Source organism: Pleurodeles waltl, chromosome 10, assembly GCF_031143425.1.
Source record: "Pleurodeles waltl isolate 20211129_DDA chromosome 10, aPleWal1.hap1.20221129, whole genome shotgun sequence".
In the NCBI taxonomy this organism is placed as follows: Eukaryota; Metazoa; Chordata; class Amphibia; order Caudata; family Salamandridae; genus Pleurodeles; species Pleurodeles waltl.
Window position 1 is genome coordinate 636,750,743 of NC_090449.1, and position 17,418 is coordinate 636,768,160.

Consider the following 17,418-nt stretch of genomic DNA (forward strand, 5'->3'; position numbering starts at 1 on the left):
AGTAAAGGGAATTATGTGACAATGTTGCTGGGGTACGGCGAGTGTGAAAGGAAAGGTTTAAAGATAATATTTTCTGTAAGATACAACAAATGTGAAAGACCTGTAAACATTCTGCCATTAGGAACGCAAAAATGAAGCACGGTTTTTGTTATTCTGAAGTGTGATGGAAACAAAGATTTTAATAGTATTAAAACAAATCAAGACACTTTTCTTTTGATACACAAATGACAGATATTCACTGAAACCTGATTTCCATGGATTATCATTTGTGTGCAATATAGTTTTATTAGTAAAACTGTATATCTGTGAAAAATTTGATCCATCTCCCCGGAAAATGTACTGTTTGCAAATGACTTTGCGGTGCCACACAAGTCACCCACATCTTGTCCAATAAAGCTGGGTGGATCACAATTGTCAAATCAAATCAAATCAAATCATTAATATTTATAAAGCGCGCTACTCACCCGGGTCTCAAGGCGCTAGGGGAAAAAGGGGGGGGGTTACTGCTGCTCGAAGAGCCAGGTTTTTAGGAGTCTCTGGAATGCGGAGTGGTCCTGGGTGGTCCTGAGGCTGGTGGGGAGGGAGTTCCAGGTCTTGGCTGCCAGGAAGGAGAAGGACCTCCCACCCGCCGTGGAGCGGCGGATGCGAGGGACGGCAGCGAGCGCGAGGCCCGAGGAACGGAGGAGACGGGTGGGGGCGTAGAAGCTGAGGCGACGGTTGAGGTAATCCGGTCCCTTGTTGTGGAGGGCTTTGTGTGCGTGGGTGAGAAGTCGGAAGGTGATCCTTTTGCTGACTGGGAGCCAATGCAGGTGTCTCAGGTGTGCGGAGATGTGGCTGTTGCGGGGTACGTCGAGGATGAGGCGGGCCGAGGTGTTTTGAATACGTTGCAGGCGTTTTTGGAGCTTGGCGGTGGTCCCAGCATAGAGGGTGTTGCCGTAGTCCAGGCGGCTCGTGACGAGGGCGTGGGTCACGGTTTTTCTAGTGTCGGCGGGGATCCAGCGGAAGATCTTGCGGAGCATGCGGAGGGTGAGGAAGCAGGCGGAGGACACGGCGTTGACTTGCTTGGTCATGGTGAGAAGAGGGTCCAAGATGAAGCTGAGGTTGCGGGCGTGGTTTGCGGGGGTCGATGCGGTGCCGAGGGCCATGGGCCTCCAGGAGTCGTCCCAAGCGGACGGGGTGTTGCCGAGGATGAGGACTTCTGTTTTGTCAGAGTTCAGCTTTAGGCGGCTGAGCCTCATCCAATCTGCGACGTCCTTCATGCCCTCTTGTAGGTTGGTCTTGGCGCTGGCGGGGTCCTTGGTGAGGGAGAGTATAAGTTGGGTGTCGTCGGCGTAGGAGGTGATGATGATGTCGTGCTTGCGTACGATGTCGGCGAGGGGGCTCATGTAGACATTGAAGAGTGTCGGGCTGAGTGATGAGCCTTGAGGTACGCCGCAGATGATCTCGGTGGGGTCTGAGCGAAACGGAGGGAGGTAGACTCTTTGAGATCGGTTTGAGAGGAAGGAGGCGATCCAGTCCAGGGCCTGGCCTTGGATGTCGGTGGAGCGGAGGCGGGTGATTAGGGTGCGGTGGCAGACGGTGTCGAAGGCAGCCGAGAGGTCGAGGAGGATGAGGGCGACTGTTTCACCGTTGTCCCGTTCACCGTTGTCCATCAGGGTTCAATTGTTTGTCATTCTAAAAAAAAAAATTGGATTGTGGTTCTAAAGTTTTTAAGGAGCAGTGAGTTTTCTGGGTACCAGTATTTAAGCTATCCTATGCTCTTTTTGTCAGTGGAAATGAGTATATACTCTTATCTTCTTTATCACAATCCTCTTGCTCTCACATAGTCATGTGGGCTTGACAAGCAATGGCATGTCATATAGGGAAGGCTTCCTCTCAGTCATTGGGTGGAACAAGACCCTGTGGCAGATACAAGAGACTAAAGACAGGCTATTGCTGCTCTTTTTCTGCCACACTATTCTTCTTTTCACTGTACAATAGTCTTAAGTGGAGTTGGAAGTACAAATCAATTCTACTCATTGACACTTCCAATCTAGACACCACAAGTGGTGTGAGCTGCACCAGAATGTTTTCAATTGATGAGTAACTTGAAGTGGGACTAAAGAGTGGCACTGGGGACAGAAAAGGGGGGTCTCCCTAATTTCTCTTCAGGGGAAAGTAAACATTGAGGGTCAATGGAGGGTGTGGGAGAACACTGTAATATTCCTCCTACAAACCTCAGTTAATTGGGTCTAGACACTCATTTATAAAACACCATAATCCACAGTGGTAGGGAGGCTGGGATCACCACAGCTGTAACTTGTTTGCCTTATGTAAGGCATAATCAGTGTGTATAACCTTGCGAATGGTTACCAATTGGTCTTGGTCACCCTGGAGGTGGGAGAAGTTGTTGCCCAGAGAAGGACAGATGTTTGTTCAAGCCTGCTAGTTGATCTCATCATTAACAATTATTTGCCACATTTAGCGTTGCAGCTTGTGAAATCAAGAACCAAATCTTCCTCTCAGAGGGGCTCTAATGGTACGCCCTTAAATATTAGGATTCAGAGAGCCCAGAAAAGAGTAAAGAGTAGAAGTGAGACTTCATCTGCTCTAGTATGAAAGGTGGAGCATGTTTTATCTGCTCTTTTACAAAAGGAGGGCCACTTGAAACTGAATCTCGCACTTCTGAGGTGCTGAGACTCCTGTCTATGAGATAGGTGACAGAAGACCCAGCCGAGGCAGACTATTGCATGACTGAAACTGAGTGTGCGATGGATGAATGTGTGTGCTGTGTGCCAGACTGGTAGTCCTTGATGACCAGACGCATTCTGTCTCAAGGTAAGGACTTTTAGCTGAAGAGCAAGTCTCAGGGTGTGACCAATGTCATAATGGATGTGAGAGTGGATACAATTTGCCCACAGTAAGACTCTGTATGCCCCTTGAAGGGCACCTTGAGGATTAGAAGGCTTTCGAAGTGTCATATAGATGTCAATATAGTGAGAGAAGAGTTGTTTCTAGATTTGGTGTCAGAGTTTGTTAGATTGTCCCGTGGAAGAGACCTGTGGTGAAAGTAGTGTTTTTTTAAAACTCTGAGTGGGGTGCGCTAGACTCTGGCCTCTTGACAGAGACCTGGGCAGAATTCCAAGGGTGCTCTCCTTTGAAGATACAACCTGAGAGGGCAAATGCTGATCAGCTGTGGACAATCATTGTGTGAATGCTAATGCAGGAGTGAGTATAGCATGAGGACTTTCTTAAGAATTTTGAAGCCTACTATGCTGCATGAAACTCTACCCTGTTTCAGTGGACACTTGTATGAGGTGAAGAATGTTGTAAACCTCTCTGTCGAAGACAATACAGCTCTGTGTATCCTTTCATTACAGGGCCCCTGTTGCGTACTCATACTGACAGGAGAAGGAGGGGTTATAGACAATGTGCCTGGCAGTGCCACTGAGGTCTTAAGATTGAGAAATATGTTTTCCCAAAAACAGTGGGGGCTGGACTGTTTCTGTTCAGGCCCTAGAACCAGTAGATGAGTCATACCCAGATCGCTTTTATCTGTATTGTTTGACAGCAAAGTGCTATAGCACCACAGTTATGGTTTACATATAACCTGACATGGCCTCACTTTGGGATTATGGAGTATATGTTCCTGAGCTCAACTGAGTTCATTCCTAAATGCATATGCATTTCTGCACTCCTTCTTCACAACTATTGTTAGCCAATGCCTTAAGGCTTTTACTTCAAGGATGGCTACAATATTATTGTTGGACTTGGCACTTTCTGCAGGTTCATCTGAAAAACATTTGCCCTTTCCCCTCTTATTTTTGCTGAATTAGTATTTATTGTCCTTAGGTCTCAGTACACTTTGCCACTGCTGACCAGTGCTAAATTGCACATGTTCTCCCCTCTAAACATGGTACAATTGGCTTATACCCAATTTAATTTACTTTCAAATTCCTAGTAAAGTGGTACCCCATGTACCCAGGACCTGTAAATTAAATTCTACTAGAAGTCCTGCTACACAGATTTTGCCAGAAACCAAAGAATCTCTAAAAAACATGTCTGAGGCCTGCTATTGCAGTGTGTGTGTGCAGTTTTATACTGTCATTGGAACCTGGCAAAAGAAACATTTTGCCAGGTTCAAACCTTCCTTTTCAATACATATGTCACCATTAGGGTAGGTCCTGAAAGGACGACTTCGGTATGTACTTTTATCTTTTACATGTCATGTTAGTGAAAAACTCTTAAATGTGTTTTTCGCTGCTGCTAGGCCTACCTCTCCAAACAGATAACATTGGTTTTCCTTAATACATTTAATAAGTGATAACTTACAATAAGGAGCAGATAGGCAGGTCAAGTTTGGTGTCTTGAGAATTGTAATTAAAATCATCTTCTTTTCATGGTAAAGTGGGGTTTTAGGTCACATTTATGATAATTGCATTTTTTGCAAGATGGCATTATTTGTCCTAACCATTTGGTGCCTACAGCCTGTCCCTTGGTCACATGACTGGGTGTAGCTGGCAGTCGGTCCTTCTGTATTGCTCCCAGACAGTGAGGCAAAGCTAACATAGGTGTGGGCAGGATGGGCCACTCTGAATTAAGCAGGAGGTGCACCTGTCACCTATCACGCTTGCCCATCTGCCAACCATTCACCTGAGATTGCCCCAGGAGTGAACTAACGTCTGAGATATTGGTTCCCAGCTCCATAACTGGATCCAAATCTCCTGACAATCTTAATATGCTGAGGCTACTCTAACCCAATAGGGGAAATGGAAATAGGATATAAACGACATTGTTTTGTTTATCTTGCACTGTATGCTGCTCTCGCCGTAATCTGTCTGTGAATATCAGCTCTCAGTAGTTTCTGTGAAAAAACACACTTGTGGGGTTTGTGTTTTAAAAAAGGGAGTGTTACCCTTTCCACCTCCCCTCTACCCCAGAGAAATGTAAATGTACCTGATCATTCTCAGTTTCCCACCTGCACTACTTGTTAACTCACAGGTGAATTATTGGGAAGGGATACCTTGAAAACACAAATCAATGTAATCGTAATCAATGGTGGCCTCCAAGAGATCTGAATGAGCTATCACAAACTAATACATTTGTAAACTGTGGACATGCTAAAATAATGTGAGTGTCTGTCATTGTATAGCTCTACTGAAAATCAACACAATGGAGTGAGAAGAGAAGGTGTACCTGCTTATCTTCCCAAAAATTCACAATCTAATCAACAAAAGCAGGTACCCAGCCATTATGCTTAGCATCTATATCTGTGTTCCTAAAAGAGTCTTTTTGTTCTTGTAAAACACCCCCTCGCGCACCGATCTAACTGGCGGCATGCTTCGTCGTCGGGGTCCCACCCTGGGTGCCTAATGCCTCCGGGGTATGCTTCCACACCTAATTACGGGGGTGTGGGTCAAATATTATTGTGTATGTGCAGCTACAATGTGAAGTATACATCAACAGAAAAAAGATGTGATGTTAAAATTGTCTAGAGAGCACCCTTGTACTCATGTACCACTTTACTATGGGATAAGGTTAAACATCTTTGTGTGATGTACTTGGAGCAATAAAAGGTATTTCCCTATTTTGCTCCAGAATATATACAGGCCGACAGAAATAGCAACACCTCTAAAGCCACTTCCACTGAGGACACTAATAGAAACACAAAAAGCTGGTCTAGTGAGGAAGGCAGAACAGCAAGGCAGAGACGAATAAATAAGCAGTGTGCCAAGTTATATCCTTGGGAGTCAAGTGCGCGGTACAATGGAAAAATGGGCCTGCCCCAACAGTACTGTCCTCCTCCTCAACAAATATTTGGATGGGAACCACCCTTTATTCAAGCCTCACCTCCACCTCAATTCTTTCGCAACCAAGGGTTTTATCTGCTTTTATTAGCAAGGGAAGGAAGAGGCAAACAAAAGTGAGGGAGCCAGGTCAGGTGGGAAGACAGCGCAACAGGCATGCATAGAAGGAGCATGACAAAAGAACCAGTGGCGAGCACGAAGAAGGGCCAGACATTAGACTAAACCTTTCAGAGATGATTGTCACAGAAACTCAAAAGCAAGTTCTAAACAAAGGAATAGGGGTTGTTCCTACTGGATCCTACATCTGGATAAGTTCTGTTTACACTGTGAACTACAAGTATTCTTCAGAAAATAAAAACTTAAAGCCTTTTTTGAAGAGAATAATACAATATATGTAGAGAAGAAGAAAAAATAAAACAAGAGATGTAGGGGAGAAGGTGATACATATTTGAGGGTAAAATCTTCTTTTCTTCCCCTCTGGGTCAATCCCAACACAGATACAGGTCTTTGAACAAGCAGTGTATAATAATATAGAAATGATTAAGGCAACAGAGAGAAGAACTGTTAAGAGCATGACAAAAGAGGAATGGCTGGCACTGTATGATTTGAGAAAAGATGGCGAGCTAATTATAGAATCTGCAGATAAGTGGGGAGGAGGAGTCATGCAAACTAAGCAGGATCATGATATGGAGTGCCGTTGACTACTGAGTGATTTAAAGAGTTATAGAGTGCTTACAATTGATCCAATATCAGTGTTAAGCAAGAAATAAAATAACTGGTGGAACAGGCTGAAGAGAATGGTTGGATCACAAAACAGATGCCGAACTTTTACAACCTAAAAATCCTCAAATGCCCTACTTTTATACCTTACTAAGATACATACGAACATAACACCTACACCAGGACACCCAATAGTCTCGGGAATAGAGTCCCTACTGGAGCCTCTATCTAGATACTGTGATTTATTTCTGAGACCAATAGTACAAAACAAATGTACTTACTTTAAGGAGACCAAAGATCTGATGAGTTTATTAAGAAATGTGCAATTTGACCCTGAGACACAACAGTTAATGAGTCTAGATGTGGAACGTCTATATACACAGAATAAACCCTAGAGGTTCTCAGAATGACACTGGAAGAAGAAGACTGGGGTTTTGGCACCTAGAAACTTTGTAGTGGAGTGTGCACGCATAGCACTAACAAATAGTTTTTTCGAGTATGAAGGCACCCTGTTTTACACATCTTTGGTACATCAGTGGGGGTACCTTTGCCCTGAGTGGAACAGGTCTGTATGTTTATAACTTTGAAAAATAGTATATTCTCAATGATAATAATCCCTTCAAATGAAGGATATTACTATGGAAACGATATAAAAATGATATCCTTGTAATATGGGATGGAGAGTTGAATACTATTCCCTCATTAATAACTTGATTTAATTAATGTGACACCAATTTGAACTTTACTCATACAGTAGACAACAACTCAATATCCTTTCTGGATGTCACAATATTTGCATACAAAAGAAAACTGTCTATCCACACAGTCCATAAACCTATGGATAAGAACACACTTATGAGGTATGAATGTTTTTACCGAGGCCTATACGTGACAATTTACCTTATGAACAATTCCTGAGGCTAAAGGGAAACTGTTCAAATAACATTCATTGAGATCAGGCAAACAGTTTTACACAGAAACTGAAGGCCAGAGAGTGTCCCAAGATGATAATAGCAAAATCCTTAAAACGAGCTAGGAACAAGAACTGGGAGACCATGTTGGAAGATACGCCTCAGGAGAACACATCTAGTCCTTTGACATTCTTGACCACTTACAGCACAACATCCAGTCAAGTGAAGAAAGTGATAAATAAGAATTGGGCAATACTACGAACTGGGAAACTGGACTAGTGAAAAATTCTCTTTTCTTTTAAGAGGTCAAGAAGTTTGAGATAGTCTAGTAAGGCCCCTTCCCCTGAAAAATATTCACAGCCCTATGACTAGCATACAGGACACTTAGGGCCAGATAGGAAAACAATAGCGAGTCGGAAATTACGATTCAATGCGAATCGCAATTTCCAACGCGCAAAATGGAATCCAAGAAAAAGGAGCGACACCAATTTGCGACTCGCAAATGATGTTGCACCTCATTTTGCGAGTTCGCTTCTAGCGACTGGCCCGGAAATTGCCTGCAGGTGCAGCATAACAGTTGGGAAATACACTTCCTGGCTCTTGCTGATGACATCAGAACCAGGAATTCATCAAACACACCTGGGAGGAGGGAGGACCACACCCTTTCCAAACTGCAGTGCAACACCCAGGAGAGAGGACCTGCTGCTACTATGGAGGACACAGGCAGTGCTGGGAGAAGAAGGAAACTAAAGTTTTCTGATAAAGAACTGGAGGTGCTCACTGAGGAATGCTGCCAGCACCACAACAAACTGTTTGGCAAGGCAGCCCGAGTGTCCCAGACACAGAGAAAAAGAAGATCTGGCTGCAAATCCAGGACAGGATTAATGCCATAGGGGTGAGCCACCACACCCTGGAGGAAATAAAAAAAAGGTGGTATGACCTCCAGGTCAAAGGAGAGGGTGGCAGAGCAGCTCAGAGAAATGAGGGGCACTGGAGGAGGCCCATCCACCATCCCACCACCCACAGCCATGGAAGAAAAGGTGGAGCAGACCCTGGAGCCTGAGGCCGTTTCTGGAATGGGAGAATTGGACAGTTCTGCGCCAGGGACATCCAAAAGTGAGTACCATGAGCAATGCATTCACACCTACAAATGCAGTATCCACACTCTCCCAGTACACAGCAGCAGGCACAACCATACTAGCTCCATTCCAGTCTAGTAACCACGAGAATGGTGCATTATGGGCAATGTAGTACAGTAGTCAGCATATAGGCAAATGTTTATTATGAGGCATACAACTGATGTGAGAGACTGACAGTGTATTCCCTATGTCCCACAGGTCTCCCACACAACACCCCCAGCAGCGACAATGTCCAGGGAGGAGACAACAGGCCAGAGACAGTGCAGGAGGCTGCAGCAGAAATTCCTGGGCCCAGCAGGACACCACCACAGTCCCCTCAGGAACAAGAGCAGGAAATGGGGGAAGCTCACACAACCCCTGGCCCCAGCCCCACAGCAAGTCGTCCAGAGTCAGCAGAACGACAAAGGCGCAGACACAGATGCCGAGTTCTGGCGATGCACCAGGAGGAGATAGGGAAGGCAGCAATGTCAAGAGTAGAGGCATCCCTCCTTAACGGTCAGCGCCTGCAGAACAGACAATTGCGGTCAATATCAAGTGCTTTGCACAGAATGGAAAACAACATGACCCATGGCCTGGCTGAAGTGAACTCGCAGTTCACTAGAATTAATGATAATGTGGGCGATCTCACCCAGGCCATCCGCCAACTAGTGACGGAACTGGTGGCAGACAGACGCAGCACAAGGCGCAGGAAGCGCCACCTAGTGGCACGCTTTGACCGCATGGCAGCGTCAATTGGGCGTCTTGCTACGAACACTACTGGCCTGTCTAGACGGCCCGTGAGTCTACAGGTAGAACTTGGCCACTTTGCAGGGGATGTGGCACGTGGACTTGGCCACATCAGCCACGCAGTGGACTTGTTGGAAGCCAGGCAGGTGGCAAGGAGCCCAGGTGAGACCCCTCAGGACAGTGAGGAGAGGTCCACAATAAGCAGTGTGTCTGCAAGTGACTCACGTGTGCTGAGGAGTGCAAGTGCACGGCAGGGGTCAGCAGACCCACCTGGGATGAGCCATGCTGGGCGCACAAGGAGGAGGGTGTAGGCCATCAGACAGCATAACTCATGAGGCACATGATGTTAATGGGTCCTCATAACGTTTGGACATGTACAGCCCCTTACGGACAGCACTTTTCTTTCAACATTTAGTTCACAAATAAAAAGGTTTTGTTTGTTCCACTACACAACTGGGCTCTGTTTGTGTGACATCAGTGAGTGTGGTGACAGTTGCCACGTACCTGCCAAAGTATTGGGTTGCAATGTGGTCCCGTCTCTGTCTGCCTTGATTTGCAATGCTTCTATCCCCAGGCTGGCGATGTGGTAGCTCTTGCTCCTCATCCTCCGAATCTGTGTCTTCAGGGGTGAGATGTAGCCCACCTCTGGTGGCAATGTTGTGTAGGAGTGCACATGCGCCAACGATCTTGAATGGTGTTACTGGGGCATACTGGAGTGCACCTCCACTTTTGTGGAGGCATCTGAATCTTGCCTTTAACAGTCCAAAGGTCCTCTCGATGACAGTTCTGGTCCGCCAATGGGCACTGTTATATCGCCTCTCATTCTCATTGCCAGGTGTTAGGTACTGGGTAAGTATCCATGGTCTTAGCGCATATGCATTGTCACCTGTTTGGCAAAAATAAGCAATGTTAGCAGGGCATGGATGGTTTATACAGTGACCTGCATGCATGGCTTCAGGGTGTATTCAGCAATACCTAATAGATATCCGTCTCCAAACTCCCCACGTTCTAGGGGTTGGTGTATCCCACTGTGCCTGAATATGTATTAGTCATGTGTACTCCCTGGAAATTTGGCTACAATGTCAGTGATGACGTTATGGGCGTCGCATACCACCTGGATGTTTAGTGAGAGGGTACATTTCCTATTGCGGACCACATATTCCAGATTTGCAGGAGGGCAGATTTGTATATGTGTCCCGTCCACACACCCTATTACATGGGGGAAGTTGGCAATTCTGTAGAAGTCCAACTTGGTGCTGTTAATTTCTGCCTCATTCCTGGGTAGGGATATGTATATGGACATGTCTGTGAGTATGGCATCTAGGAAACATCTGAAGAATCGTGATAGTGCACTTTGGGATACCCCACCTGCCACAGCAATCACCCCCTGATAGCTTCCCGAGGCCAAGAGGTGCAGTGAGCATAGCACTTGCACATGTGTGGGGATGGCGCTGCCGCGCATTGTCTGTCGTTGAAGCTGCGGATTGAGTAGTTTAATTAATTCTAATATTGCTGCACTGCTCAGTCTATATTTGTCATAAATCTCCTCCTCAGTTTGTTGGAAAAGTGTCTGCCTGGTTCGGTATATTCTCTCCTGCCTCTGGCTCCTCCTCCTCCTCTGCTGGGCGGTGTGGACTCTCCTCCTCCATGCTATCACATACAGTTCAACCATTTTGAGTAGCCCAGATGCCTTCTGGGTCTCCTTTTATACTTTGGTTCTGGTTACCACCTGCTCTGACTTAGTGGTAATTTGGGTGTGCAAAATGGGCTTTTTGCGACTAGTAGCAATTTGCAAGTGGCTTTTTCATATGGTTTGCGACTCGCAAATTGCGACGTCCTCTTTGCGGGTCGCACAATGAGGTCGCTATTTTTGCGATTCGGTTATGGCTTGCATCGCAATTTGCACTTCGGAAATGGGATTTTTGCATCCCATTTCGGATTTTGCCAAGTTGCAAATTGCGAATCGGGCCATTTGCGACTCGTAAAACTTTGCTACATCTGGCCCTTAGAGCTTATCCTGGATTACAGGTCACTATGCCTACAGGAATGGTATTGAATACCATCTTTCGAGTACTGTTAAATCAATAGAAATGGAACCAGGAAAAAGGTGGACGATAAGGGGACACACAAATTGCAATACCAGTATTGTGATCTACCTCATAACCTGCACCTGTAACTTGCGCTACATTGGTATGACAAGCAGATAAATAAAAACTCATATCTTCAAGTACTGTAGCAATATCAGGTGTAGGAGAAGTACCACAAAACTTACAGTGCACTTCCTGGAGATGAGTCACAGTCCCACCGTCATGCGCTGGGTGATCCTGGAGCAAATAGGAGGGCAAAAGGCAAGTTTGGAACAGAGGCTGTTAGAAAAATAACAAAGATGGATTTATTGCCTCTCGACATATAGAGAGGGTCTTGAATGATAATATTCCTTGGACCTCAGTGGAACTTGAGTAAAGCGAATTCCCCATTATTGTGACATCTGAGTACAGTAAACGGGAGGGTCCCCTGATAATATTTATTTCCCTCCGAATGATAATAATGATTTCCATTATTGTGACATCTAAGTACAATATACAAGAGGGTCCCCTAATTCTTTCCATCTGAAAGATAATAATGATTTTCATGAACGAAAGTTGAAGAGAAAATCCCTAGCATCACCACTAAGCTTGACAGTCCAGATTAGATTCTCTTGCAAAGTAAGAAAATCATTATTAGTATTTGTAAAAGACAATTTTGTGGCTACTGGGTAACATTACAAAATGTTGAGAGACCTGTAGTCATATGAAGCATAAGAAGAGAGTTTTCATACAACCATCACTGTGAATATATATAGACAGTTGAGGCAAAGTTATATATATAAAATGCCCCCACAAACATGTACATTAGATAAGACTGCTCCATAATGAGGTACTTGAAATACAAGTGTTAAAAATTGTGGTCTTTGGTTGGCAGTCAGGTTATCCCCTGTCCAAGCAAGGACCCTCACTCTAGTCAGGGTAAAGGGGATAACCCCTGCTCACCTCCTTGGTAGCTTGGTATGAGCAGTCAGGCTTAACTTCAGAAGCAATGTGTAAAGTATTTGTACCAACACACACAGTAACTCAGTGAAAACACTACAAAATGACACAACACAGGTTTAGAAAAATAGTTAACATTTATCTAAACAAAACAAGACCAAGACGACAAACATCCGACATACACAAGTCAAGTTATAAATTTAAAAAAGAATAAGAGTCTTAGGTGGTCATTTTGACCCTGGCAGTACGCAACCGCCAGGGCTAAAACGACGGAAGAACCGCCAACAGGATGGCAGTGCTTCCATGCGTATTACGACCGCGGCGGAAGTGCCGCGGTCGCACCGCCGGGGCCGGCGGTATTCCGCCACTTTTGCCCCGGAGGTGATAATCCGCCTGGGCAGCGCTGCTTGCAGCGCTACCCAGGGGATTACGAGTCCCCGACCGCCAGCCTTTTTCTGGCGGTTTGCAGTGCAGGGGCCCCCTGACGGGGCCCCGTGCAGCTTTTCACTGTCTGCGTCGCACGGCTGCAACACCGCCAGCTCCATTCGGAGACGGCGCCCATGTTGCCCACCACATCCCCCGGCGGGCCGGCCCAGCGGGGATGTCATGATGGGCACTGCGGGAGTGCAGCTGCACGGCGGTTACAACTTGGCGGGTGGTGGTTGCCGCCCGCCAATGTTGTAATGACCCCCTTAATCCTTAGAAAACAGTGACAACGCTGGCATTGCACAAAAGTACCTGGGTAGTGTTGAAATAAAGCTGCATGGTCGAGTGTGCATCCAAAAAGGCAAGCGATGGGTCAATTTCTCAGTTGTAAGTGAGACCGTGCATTGTTCCTGCGCCGGTCGGGTTGGCGTGCATTGTTTCTTCTCTCCTGCAAGAGAGCAATGCATTGATCCCGGACAGACACCTCAGGTCCGGGAAGGCTTTTCGTTGATTTTCCACGCCCAGCGATGTTGCCTTGAAATCCAGTTGCGTGGTGTCAAAAACCACACTGCGTGGGGGCTTGCATCTTTAACAGCAGCCGCTGTGGGTGTGGCATGTCGTTTCTCCAGCTGCATTGCGTCGATCTCCTAGCTGCGATGCAGGTGGAGCATCGATTTTAGCCGCTAGGCCGGCGCTGCGTCGTTTAGCAGTCGCAAGGCAGTGGTGCATTGAAAGTTTCCCCACCCACCAGTCTTTGCATAGATTTCAGTCCATTTCCACCAGCTGCACCTTTCAAGGGCCCAAAGACTGGTTAGGGAACCACTTGGCAGGCAAGATTCTCAGCAGAATGCCCAAGTGCTGGCAGAGAGAAGTCTTTGTTATCCCTGAGACTTCAACAACAGGAGGCAAGCTCAGGTCAAGCCCTTGGAGATTCTTCACCAGTGCGAAGTCACACAAAAGTCAGTCTTTGTCCTCTCTCAGTCAGAAGCACCTACTGCAGGCCATACCAGCACAGCACAGTCACAGGCAAAGGGGCAATACTCCTCCACCAACTTTTCCAGCCCTTCTCCCCGGCAGTGGTTCCTCTTTGTTCCAGAAGTAATCTAATTTTCAGGGGTTTTAGGTCCTCTTCTGATACCGATTTCTGCCTTTGAAGTAGGCCTACTTCAAAGAGAAGTCTCTGTTGTTTTCAAGATCCTCCCAGACACATACCAGGGGTTGGGGACTGCATTGTGTAAGGGCAGGCACAGCCATTTCAGGTGTAAGTAACCTCTCCTCCCATCCCCTCAGCCCAGATGGCCCATCAGGTCAAATAGTCACCTCTTCCAGCAAGTCTTCAGGTGATGTCTTTCACCTCTTGGAAGCTGGCTTTTACCAGCCCCACTGAACAATGATCAGGGGAAAGTCAAACAACTTTCCTCACTTGTGGGTACTCTTTCACCCTGAGCAAGAGAAGCTGCAGTCCCACCCTCTCCTCATCATTTACCAAATGGCAGTGCTACAAGAAGACTGATCAACAGCTTGACTCAGCAAAAGTTCTAATTGAATTATGAAATGAGCCTTATATACTCTCTCTGCACTCTAGTGTCTAGGCCTCCTGCCTTCAGCTTCAGGAATGTCAGAAATGCAATTCCAGTATCAGGAAAAACACTTACACCTCACACTTTTGCATAAGGCCAGTTCAGGGACACTCAAAATGAATCCTTCATTTCTCTGATTCACTAATACAAAAAAGACATGTATCATATAGCCATGTACACACACATACACAACATAAACTTAAGATATTAGTGTCAGGACCTAGGTTAACACACAAAAGCATAATGTTACATACATGGACCACTAGACTCCATCTTCAGGTGACACAGATAAAACAGATCTGGTCACAACTATGGATTCACAAGATACAGAACTCTGCCACCACAAATTTACATGTTTAATCCATGACAGGGACAGTAAACCACTGTTAATGTAAGGAAGGCATGCTTGACTTGACCATCGGGGTCACAGGACAGTCCAGGACCTCACACATTTCAAAGGATAGGCCTAGGTGTCTGCACTCACACTAGATCAGTGTGGGACTAGGACAGCAAATCAAAAACCAGAATACCAGATACTCACAGATGAGTCTCAGGGCAGGAGAACAACACTGTATACCATGCAGTGGATATTCTCATCCCTACAACATGCATGTCAGTTCTCCTTAAAAACTGTGACAGTCGCCAATTCAGAGAGGTACACCAGGAATGTTTTGTGAGCTACATGAAAGTCGGAAAGTATTCAAAATGTAAAATGAAATCTATATGAGTAGGTTTATATCTTTTTACTGCTAGGTTTTGTAGAGTTGGCCTGTAGATTGATGAGCAAAACCCATTGGTTATGTCTAAATCTATTAGTGATGTTAAAACTCTGCATTATTGCAACGTCACTACAGGATTAATAGATGTGAGCTAAACAAAATAGCAGAAAATGCATTGACATGTTTACAATATATTGTTTCTTCTTTCAATGTTTATTCTGCATTATCAATAGCAAAACACTGTTGGCAATCTGATGGGGGAATTAGATAACCTCTCAGAATTACCACAAAATATCAAACGTGTTTGTACAAAATACATCCTTAAACACATTAATGCAGCACTCTAACTGTGGCTCTCGAGGCAGGAAATGTACAACAAAAAGAGGTCAGTTGTGCAAGCAAAATCTAGTCCTGATTCACAAAAGCAATACCAGCATATTTTACATGTGTCTCTTAGAAGTGAAAAAGCTTTGTAAAAATAAAGATTTTTCTGATTTTGTACGAACCATTTGTTGGGTCTAGGGAAGCGTCACAAGTGGGATTCATGCTAACGTAATGAGATGAACACCGGAAGAGTTGTACCTTTGTGCGCATCACAAAAAAAATCACCGACTGCTCCACAATCTTGTGCACTGATAAATTTTCACCTGAACAATGCAGGTCAAGTGGCATAGAAAAAGAGGGAAGGTTCGCGAAAATCCTGCATTTTAGAAGAAAGGGGATTTCTTCCTCTGCATAGGTCCGTGTCTACGTGCAAGTGTGGGAATGTCAGAGTTGAACTACATGCCTCTTACATGAATGAACATGCATTCACTATAAAATAGAAAAGTCTTAATGCATGTTCTGTAGTAGCAATCTACACCACTTGCAGACTGCATGTTTGGTGTGGGAGAAGTGGTGTAGATTTGGTAATCTTCCACCCGGTCTTCTTTAAATGATTTTATTTATTTAAAAAGGAATTTAGGGTCATACAATTTAACAAAGAATTTTGTGCAGTACGGCTGCTTTACGTTTAGTCACTTCGAAGTCTCTGCATGATAGATCAACATCTAAGAAAATGGTCAAATTACTTAGAATAATCCAGAGGTGAGGAAAATCCCTAAAAAATCTTCTTCATTTTCCATCCACTTTAATGCAGAATCTTAATTGAATGTCAATGTAAACCATTCCCTATTTAGGAGTTTCCTACATAAATTCGGTTTGGCTGTGCCCTCAAGTTAGTGTTCAAGGCATTCCAGGGTATCAACCTATCGTCACCCTTCTGTTTGGTTGTGCTTTGAATGCACAACTCCAGGATTAAATGTACAACACATCACCTGTAGCGGCAAGTCTCCCAGCTACTAAAGCTGACACCGCCCTAGAGATGGAGACCAAGGGAACTGAGCAACACAGAGGGCACAGACCAACGAACTTTCATTATTCAATTATTCAACCTTGAATTTAAGAAGGAGGGGGAAAGACCTTCAGGGGCTGGATCATTCCCTAGCAAATGCTGCTTTAATTGGAGCACCTGGACAGAACATTGCACAATCTCCACAAGAAATGTGCATGAGAGCGAATAGCAGAAGCATACAAATACAGTGAACTCAGTGTGAGTTACTGAAACTTATGTTCAGTATTATGTTGTGTGCGTACTAATAAAGTACTTTCATTTTAAGTAAAGGCACTGCCTGGCCCTTTATCTATTGCTGTTAATTTGATTATTGAGTTATGAGTCTCTATCTCCAAATCATCCCCTGTCTAAATATCGAACTGCTTGACTTCATAGCCTGAGGATCATTTGCTAAAGTGCTGTATTTGGTGCCCAATTCTGAGTTCAACACTAAGTTTACGTCCAGGTCACTAGTGATAAAAATGTCTGATAGTCACAGCCCGAGCCAAATAACCCATGTCTTTCCTTGGGCTCCTGAAAGGGTTCCCATCCATGCTCTAGCATGAGTAGTTTCAGGGCACGTCTCGGAGACAGTGCCAGTGCAATAATGCTCCAAATTCCGCAAACTGCATGGGTAATGAATCAATTGTGGACCACTGACGTATTTCACATTTTGTGTGGTATCCGGTCTCTCTTTTAGTGAAAGTGAAACCATTTCTTCCAGAAAAGACTTCGCAACTGCTATTCAAACCCTCGTACTCTTCCATGTGGAAGATGGTAATGCCTTACTCCATGGCCACGAAGACTCGACTTTGGCACCCCTTAAGTGCATCCTACATGCTTCAGCATGTCTCATTTATGTCCTGAATAAATATGATCTCATCACTCTCATCCTGCTGGAACTCCACTGTCTCCTCTTGCGGGGCGAACAACCAACAACCAACAAACTCATCACGACCAGCACCCCCACTTATTTTGCTGACAAGCTCGTTATTTGTGTTGGTTCTCAGACT